This window comes from Dermacentor silvarum, unplaced genomic scaffold (assembly GCF_013339745.2).
Source record: "Dermacentor silvarum isolate Dsil-2018 unplaced genomic scaffold, BIME_Dsil_1.4 Seq709, whole genome shotgun sequence".
NCBI lineage: Eukaryota > Metazoa > Arthropoda > Arachnida > Ixodida > Ixodidae > Dermacentor > Dermacentor silvarum.
This window is the reverse complement of record NW_023606659.1, coordinates 1-9,711: the sequence shown is the minus strand read 5'-3', so window position 1 is coordinate 9,711 and position 9,711 is coordinate 1. Positions and strand designations below refer to the sequence as shown.

At 45.9% G+C, this 9,711-nt stretch overlaps 1 non-coding gene across 1 annotated transcript; it reads right to left on the bottom strand.

Annotated features, from left to right (window-relative positions):
* Positions 1-4,195: 4,195 nt before the first annotated feature.
* Positions 4,196-4,267, bottom strand: Trnap-cgg (transfer RNA proline (anticodon CGG)). Its single transcript has one exon. It is a non-coding gene; the product is annotated as a tRNA-Pro (tRNA).
* Positions 4,268-9,711: the final 5,444 nt, after the last annotated feature.

Genomic DNA, 9,711 nt, shown 5'->3' with positions numbered 1-9,711 from the left:
ATTTTGAATAGCGGAGTTCATGTGAGAGCTATTAGGCCCCCTTGGCAGGCTCCTTGAAACCGAAACTGGCCGCAAAAAGAGCGCAGCGTCGACTGCGAACGCCGCAGACAGCAAGAAGATAACGCAAGCTGCTCGCGGGGCCGGACCGGTGGTGACATAGAGTTTCTAAATAAAAAAACATAGTAATATGAAACTCTATGGGTGGTGACCTTGGAGACGAGATGAAAGGCCGGGGGGTGTCGGCGACATCGACGACACAGACTCTCTTTTTGCGGCAAATTTCGGTTTCAAGAAGCCTGGAAAGGGGAACTAATTGTTCCCGTAGCTCCCACATGAACTCCGCTATTCAAAATTTGTTCGTTGAGATAGGTACTGTCGAGGACGTGCCCCAATGCACTCATTTGCTGTAGTGCACCTATTGTTGATAATTAGAACGTTAATTACCGTAACTTCGCTAATTACGCACATAAGTGCGGAAATTGCTCTGTATCTAGAGGCCGCCAATCCGTACACTCGAATGCTAAACATAACGTGACCAAGATGTATATTCCTCTAATTTAAAAAATTTGGTGCAGCTAAAAAACCACCCTGTACAGTACCATGAGATTCACAGCCGAGATTCAGAGCCGAGTTCATAGCTTACTAACTAAATTAACAAGCATGATGTCAGCGCGCACATGCAAACATTGAACAGATCACACTCGATGACCGCGGACACTCGCTGTCAAAACGCTGGCGGGAGCAAGCGCGGTTGCTGCAGCGAGCGAAGTGACCTTCGTGCTTTCTATCGCTTCAACGCAAACTGAGCGACGAGAACACTGTGCGCACAAAGGTATGAGGCGCCTGCAGGTTAGTTTCAAGATGAGGCGCGCGCGGCCGCGCGAGGTGTACGCAGTTGGAGCCGCATTCATCACAATGAATGCGGCTTCATCACCTGATGAATGCAGCTGCAGACCGAGGTTCAAAGAGTGCATGATCCTTGAAAAGTCGAATAATGAGATGACACGCCTCCTTATTGAGGTCCACTGCATCACAACTTTGGCGTCTATCACCTTATCAGCTAAGGAAATAGCTTATTTGAATAGCACGACACGCACGTGTTGACATTTTTTTTGTCAGTGTGGTTCCGCCCTTGGTGTCATGCGCAGTACTGTCTGTGGCAAGGTATAAATATTGACACGTATATATGTCCCGTTCTTCTCGCAATAAACTGTTGATAGTTTGCGCTTCGTTTGTGAAACGTGTTCCTTCTTTTGTCCATGTTGTTTGCGCGCAATGCTACACGTTCTCAATTTGTGTTGCTTTTATATCCAGCCAAAACTGGCATAAAGCTGCATTACTGCGATCTCAGTATCCCTCAGGCAATTAGTTGTGTCGGGGCCAGCACAGCAGTAAAGCGGTAGGCTAGGGTGCCATCGCTTCTTGTTAAACGCGCAGGACTGGCGAATAAATTTATTATTATTATTATTATTATTATTATTATTATTATTATTATTATTATTATTATTATTATTATTATTATTATTATTATTATTGATCTTAAGCATACGTGCAGTCGTCATCATCAATCATCATCTCAAAGTTCAACCCACCCCACCGCGCTTGAATCAAACCTGCATCTGCGCCTGCTGCCATGGGCGAGCATTTCACTTGCAGAGGTGATGGCGGTCGATCGGGGTCATTGCATTGTCGTCAGCATTGCGCTGTCGTTATCATTGCCATAAGACGATGACGCCTGTCTGTCATGGCGTACTTAAAATGACTTGTGTCCCTTGGCGTTGTGCTTTGTGAAGGGGGGTCGCCTGGATCAGGGATAGCATCCACGCACTGCAGGAGATTTCCTCTGCGGCGTTTCTGGAGGCAGCGCCGTTCCTCTTCGGGGCCTTGTCCACGCACACAGTGTCACTGTTCAATAAATGAACGAAAGCTGCACAGGCAGCCTGGAAAGATGGTGAAAGAAAAATTGTGGTGTTACAGCGTGGTGTCCTGCGTGAGGCATGGTACGTGATACCCTGCGGAAAAAAAAAAAAGGAAATGCGCGAAGCAAGCAAGCAAACAACAATTACACTGACGTACCAACTGTTTTACAGCGAATCTGTATATATGGCTAGGGTTCCGTGGATTTTTCATGCGCGCAAGCAATAATGTGGGCCGTTCCTGGTGATTGCGCAGAAAGGGTCCAAGCGCAATGACACATACCCCTAAGGACTCCGGGTGGTGGGCTCCGGGACCTATAACGCACCCTTGTATCGACCCTTGTTACACCTGGTACCCAAAGAGGTCGCGGGCACAAGGGTAAGAACAGATACTACGATCGGATCTTCGCCGATCTTAGTCCGGACACCCGATGAGCAACGCGCCTATGCCAAGAGCGACCTCCCGCATGCGCTTGGCGTTTTGTGCACGATATTCATCGGTGGTGTTTGCCGTCCGCCGGCGACGATTGCATTATCGTCTCTGTTCCTGCCGTCGCTCTTAGGCGCGCTGCTCCTCGGGAGTCCGGACTATATACGCGAATATGACGGAATATGACGCCCAAGCACGCGAAATTGCCCGCGCTCGCCTCCTGACCTCCCAAGAGAACCAACGGCGTTTGTACGATCGTCAACACAGAGACGTCCCCTTTTCGCCTGCATCTCTGGTACTCCTGTGGTCCCCGACTCGTCACGTTGGCCTGTCAGAAAAGCTCCTATCTCGGTACACAGGTCCATATCGACTGCTGCGTGCCATTACTCCAGTTGCTTCTGAAATCGCCCCAGTCAGTACCAGTGCCTCACCTGCCCCGAATTCCATTGACGTTGTGCATGTCGCACACCTAAAACCGTATTAATCTTCTGTTACTACCGATATTTAGTCGCACCGGGACGGTGCTTCTGCTGCCGGGGATAATGATACATGTGTATTGCGTGTTTCTTGTGGACGATGCGCACGGGTGACCCGACGAAGAAGACGAATTGCTTCTTGCTCTCGAGTACGGTGGTTAGATTGGCACATCTAGCCACCGTATCTCAAGCTGTCGGCTGACATACCAAATCTTCTTTGTTTTTGTTTTTGCTTTCTTTTACTTTGCGTTTCTCATTTTCAAAAAGAATTTTTTTTTAGCTACCTACTGCCGCCAGATTCTTGGCCTATCCCCCTCAGTGGGTGCGAGCCATGATAAAGAATCATCATCATCATCATCAACTGGCCAGCGCTGCAGTTGCCTTGTGTAAATATACTTTGTAAATAGTCTCCAGTGCTCAAGCCTTCGTTCAGGTAACAATATAATAATAACATCGATGATACGAGAATGTTTGGGCGTACCTATTGTCACGATGACCACCGATAAAGACAATAAATGTGTTCGTACTTCTGTTCAAAATTCTGTGTCACCCAGCTGTGTGTCTTGTGCTAAACAGCTTCGCTGGTCATTCACCTTCACAGAGTGGAATCACTTATGTTGTTTTAAGTATACAAATAATATGTGCATCCCAAATGACATATTATGGTACTGTAATGAAGAAGACCGCCGCGGACGTAGGCAGCAGGATTGCCAACAGCATCGCGTGCCGCAGAGACTCGAGCTTTGAGATTGTGCTCGGCGAAGCGCACTACGCGCCATCGGCCCTTCGTCGAAGAAACCTCCTTTATAGTACGTTTTAGTTGGCATCACCAGTTAGTAATTGAAAACGGAAACGGAAGTCTCCCGTTATTCTTGAAGTGTGCGCCCAGGCACTTGTCATTTTGTTCGAGCAAAAACACGACAGCAGTTGTGGCGATAGCGTACGGCGCGCCATCTGTAGCGATAAAGCACGCTGCGCTGCGCATTGTTGACGCGACGATCGGGTGACGACCGTCGACCACAGTTTGTTGTATAATCGCATAAACGCGTACATCATAAAAGCATCACTTTCTGGCCATCTATACGGGCCTCATCTTGCTTCTCGCCGGGATGCACCGGCGCGTCGGACCAGCGACCATGCTGAAGCAGTCCTTGTTTCTCTCTCTCTCCTTTTTGTTTTTTCGAGATGACTGTAAGAGATCCCTTGAGACCAAATAATTGGTCTCAAGAATTTTAGTATAGGTGACAGCTGTTGATAACGATACGCACGTTTGCTGCATACAAACAAAATTAAGCAAATAAAAAAAAAAGCTAAAAAAGAAGCCTGGTCTAACTCAAAGCAGCAATAAAATAAAGCACGATTTAAAAAGACTCGGGCTCGTCCGGGATTTGAACCCGGGACCTCTCGCACCCGAAGCGAGAATCATACCCCTAGACCAACGAGCCGAGCTGGTTTGGGCTGGACAGCTATATGATATCTAGGAGGAGAGATACATGTGCCATCCGCTGCTACTGAAGCGAGAAGCCGACGCGTGAACATCCAGACAATATTTTGACAAGTGCATACAAATAGCATTTTATGCTATTTACGCGGTATTCACACAGCGTGACTTCCTTGTGAAAATTTGTGAATTAACAATGGTATAAAGAACGGTCATGCATCACAAAAGCGCACTTGCAACCTGTGGGGCAACAGACACAGACGACCTCAGGACGACAAAGAATAGAAAAAAAGAAGAAAAAAAAAAGAAAGGAAAGAAGAAGAAGAAGAAGAAGAAGAAAAAGAAAAACGACCAGCAAGCGTTCGCAAGATTCGCTGTCTGGGTTTCGCAGTTAAAGTGAGGGACGACGCCTTTTCTAACATTGTTAATACTGCTCTATTTTCTCTGGTTCTTACGTGAATCCTTGGACAACACTGCTATTAAAAGTCCACATATTTGACAATTATGTATATGTATACGGTTAGATACTACCAAGAGTTTTGGCAACTGTGAAGTTATTTGAAGAAATTCACGTTGAAAGATATCGATGGATGCAACACTTTAATGAAAGTCCTGAGGTACGCGACTCGGCGCGCAGCGGGCCGCTCCCACGTTGGGACAGTCGGGCCATGCCCGACCGCCGCATCGCGGGCCCTCTGGACAGCCGAAATTTGTTTTCTACGTTACGGCCGGTCCCCAGCCGAAATGTCGAAAGGAAATGTTATGTTTTTCAACTTGGATTTCTTCAAGTATATATGTTCATATGTATCGTCAGCCTATTTTTATGACCAGTGCAGGGAGAAGGCTGGATCTCAAATTACCTCTGTTTTGCGCTAGCTGATTAGAACTTGTGCCTGCCAATTTCTTAATTTGAGCATCCCGCCTAATTTTCTGCCGTCCTCGACTGCGCTTCCCTTCCCTTGGGACCCATTCTGTAGCTCTAATAGAGCACCGGTTATACACCGTACGTATTACATGGTCATGCCAGCTCCATTTCCCCCTCTCTTAATGTGAACGAGAATATCGGCTATCCCTGTTTGCTCTGTGATCCACACCGCTATGTTCCTGTCTCCTAACGTTAGGCTTAACATTTCTCGTTACATCGCTCTTTGTGTGGTCCTTAACTTGTACTGGAGCTACTTTGTAACCTTCAAGTTTCTGCCCCATATGTTAGCACAGGCAGAAGGCAATGATTGTACACTTTTCTTTTTAACGACACTGGCAAGCTACCAGTAAGGATTCGGTAATACTTGCGCCGTATGCACTCCAACCCATTTTTATTCTTCTGTAAATTTCCTTCTCATGATCAGTGTCCCCTGTGACAAACGTACTCTGGCCCTGATTCTAGAGGCCGGCTGCCAATCATGAATTCTTGTTTTCTCTCCAGGTTATTGAACCTGGAGAGAAAACCTCCCTCCCCTTCGCAAAACCTCCTTCGCCCTTCAGCATATTATCTTCAACCCTACTCTGGTACTTTCGCTTTCTCGGCTAAGGTGCTCAATAATTTGTTACACGACAAAAAATAAATGGGAAATAATAATATCAAAACGGAAATATCTATTTTCACCGCACAGACTTTCTTTTAATGGAAGAACGAGATAATTTAATTGTACTCATTTATTTATTAATTTAATTTGTACTTATTTATTATTTAATTTGTGCCCATACGCTAAAATGAAATCTTTGTAATTATTACCATGAGCTAAATGAGATTTGCTCGTCTCTTTCCCCTACTCAAATACCTTTTGTGCGCAGCTTCCCCAGCCATGCAAGATTAGGTAGATAAATCTCGTATGCACAAGCCAATTGGTGTTAGTTTCTGAATAAGATACACCTGCAACCAGGGCGAGTGATGCCACTCAGGGCATGGCTATATAAACTTGTAGAGTGAATATTGGATTGGCGTCGCGTAGTGCCGGATGCATTTGTGCCAGACGTGATGCCAGGAGGTGGTCACATCTCATATGGTCTGCGTATATAGCGTACTGCACATGTATGATCTGTTACAAGCGCATTCTAGCATTTGATTATTTTGCACTACATAAAAGCTGCAGTCACTAGTGGAGTAAATGTTACTCCCTTAATGGAATAAACTTAATTTTTTTTTCTGAGATTAGAAAAAAGCAACAAACAGATTATTTTAGTGACATCACATAAAAGCAACTTAGCAGAAAACGAAAGAGAACCGAAAATGTATGTTTCGAAAATTGCCATAGCTTTTTCTTTTTTAAATAAAAATTGTTTAATAGTGCAGCGTTGCTGAAGAGGACAATGTCATCTGAAGAGAGTAGGTTGCTGAAATTTTCTAAGTTGACCCTCACTCCTTATTAGAATACCCCAGTCTAATAGCTTGAATATTTCTTCTAAGCATACAATGAATAGCATAGGAGAAATTGTGCCTCTTTGCCTGATCCCTTTCTTTATCGGTGAATTACCGCTTTTTTGTTGAGAATTAAGGTTGCTGTGGAGTCTTCATCGATATTTGCTAGAATATTCACGTATGTCTCCTGTACGATCCTTCTTTACGCATTGCCTCTATGACTGCTGGCATCTCTACTGATTGAAATGCCTTTTCATAATCTATGAAAGCCATATAAATATGTTAGTTGTACTCCGCAGATTTCTCAATTACATGATTGATGACATGGACGTGATATCCATGGCAGAACACCCTTTCCTGAAGCCAGCGACCAAAATGTCGTTGCCAGCCGGGTCCACCCACCTCTCTATAAAGCGCTGGTTTGACGCATACATCACTCCCCATGCTAATACACGATTGGTTAAAACACGTTGGCGGGCTAGTTAGTTAGAATCCATGATAGAATGTGTAAGCGCGACTGAAGGAGTACGTAGAAAGAAACAGACACACAGAGACAGCGCTGTCTCCGTGTGTCTGTTTCTTTCTGCGTACTCGTTCAGTCGCGCTTACACATTCTATCATGGATACTATTACGCGAGCTCTCGTCGATTAACGGATTGAATAAACGCACACGTGAAAATTGGTTTTCGATGAAAAAAAATCGGGGACAGCTTCACACTAGTGGTGCGAAGACTGGGCAAACAGCGAAGCTGGCGACCCCACCTAGCTTTATCTCGGTTCGGCGAAGTTTTTGCGAAGTTATGCTTCGAGACTCGGCCACGTTTTGCGTAAGATCACCCCGGAATCATCGAAAGCCCAAGGAGCAACGAACACTCGGTCATTAAAGTATCTGGACGCTTCTGGACGCTCAAACGCTTTTGCTTGGTTTCACGGGCTCGTAACTTCAGATCTTCTGCGAATCGCCGACGTTTTGCCGCCGCTTCGGCGGCGCTATACTCGGGATCGGACCGAAGTCGTCTGACTCAGCTCTCGAGTAGTTGTTGTTGTTGTAGCCTATCACGCCGCGGCGCGGCGGCTTTCGCGCCGCGCTTCCTCTTCTTCGGGAGTGACGCTCTTCTTCGGCCGCCCTATCTTCACGGCGATGTGCTCGGTGCAGAGACAGCGGGGCTTTATTTATTTATTTATTTATTTATTTATTTATTTATTTATTTATTTATTTATTTATTTATTTATTTCAAGATACTGTCAATTCTCTAGCGATGATTGTTACAGGAGTGGGAACAAAACATTACAAAAGCGTAGGTAACAACTAACTCAAGCAAAAATTTCACAATCACACGCAACTGTCTCTTATTTTCAAGGGATCATTTGTAATATGTATACATATCATATACAAACATTAGAACGCAGTGGTTTCAAATGAGAACACAGGAACGGACGAAGAAAAGAAACGTTAAATGAAAAGCCTACAAATGGACGTAAATGGATTAGTATTAGGAGCTTGGGAGCTCCGGGATGATAGAAACCTTTCTAGAAACCTTCTAGAAAGGTTTCTTTCTAGAAACCTTTCTAGTGTTGTCTGGGCTACAGCAACTGGGTCAAGCGCATTCCATTCCCTTATTACTTGAGAAAAAAATGAAAAACGGAATGCATTGTTTCTACAAAAAATATTCTTTAAACATTTGGTCATGTTTCTGGCGCGTTTTCACTTTTTCTTTAGCAGTAGCGAAGGCTGTGGCACTGGTTTTAAAGTGACCATTTAACAATTGATAAAAGAATTTCAGACGATGTATTTTCCCTCTGTCACAAAGTGTAGGCAACTATGCTCGACGCAGTAGCTCAGTAGGTGAATCAGTTCGCTTGTAGCTGTTAAAGATAAATCTTGCTGCCTTGCGCTGTACGGCTTCCAGCATAGAAATGCTGGTTTTTGTGTAGGGGAACCACACTATACTCACATATTCCAGCATCGGCCAAACAAAAGTGATGTACGATAAGCGCTTTGTATCTGTGGTAGCGTAACGTATAGTGTTCGTTTGAGGAAAAACAACTTATTCATTGCTTTTTTTCGTCACCTGTTGCACATGCGCAGCCCAGCTGAGATCACATGAAACCAAAACTCCCAAATATTTGTACTGAGTCACGGTACGAAGGGTGACCCCATCAAAGGTATATGGAAATAATGGTTAACGTTTTTTTCTCGCTTATGTTCATTGCGACCATTTTTCAGAATTAACTACCGTCTATATATCCCTACCAGCAATATATCCCGTGGGTCGGCGCAGTGACCTCACGACTTAGTTCCGCCTCTGCGGAGCCGCGGCAACCACTCCGCAAGGCGCGGTGACGTCATGGCTCGGCAAAGCTAAAGCGAAGCGATGCGGCGACGCGTGTGCGATGACGTCACGGCTCACGCAGCTGTGGCGAGGCTCGGCGTGGTCGGCGCAGCTGGGGCGAAGAGTTGCTAGGCGACGCATGGTGACGTCATCGCCAGGCGGAGGTTTTGCGGCGTACACTCGATGGACCATCCTTGAGCTTAAACAGCTTCGCTAGTTCCCAGGGGTATGTGCCATTGTGCTTGGACCCTTTCTGCACGACCTTCAGGATCGGCCCACAGTTTTTGTTCGCGATGTTTGAAACAATAACAGCAGAACGCTCCAATTAGGTCGGTAGCATGGCACCGATCGGCGCCACTGTTCAACCTGCGAGAGCGCTTTGCCACGCGCTCGCACGTTGCAGCTCATACTGTGCGCGATAGTATGCGCCACGGGGAATGTGCCGCTATGCAATGACAAAAAAGGTCCTTGAAATATATGCGATGGTGGGCGGAATCGAACCCACGTCACACATGTTCCTCAGGGACAGAAAATTGACGTTTCAGAATGCTGCGCCACAAATGCACCGTGTACGTCCCGCTTTTTAATGAACATCTTTCACGCCAACGCTTTAGTGAGCTGCGCCATGGATGCCCCAGGTATATATGTGCCGCTCTCCAGTAAGCCTCTCCCCAACTTAAATATGTGCCACTGAGTGTGCGGCAAGTGAGGAAACAATTCTCAGCGATCGCAGGCACCGGCGCGCCGCGCTTCTCA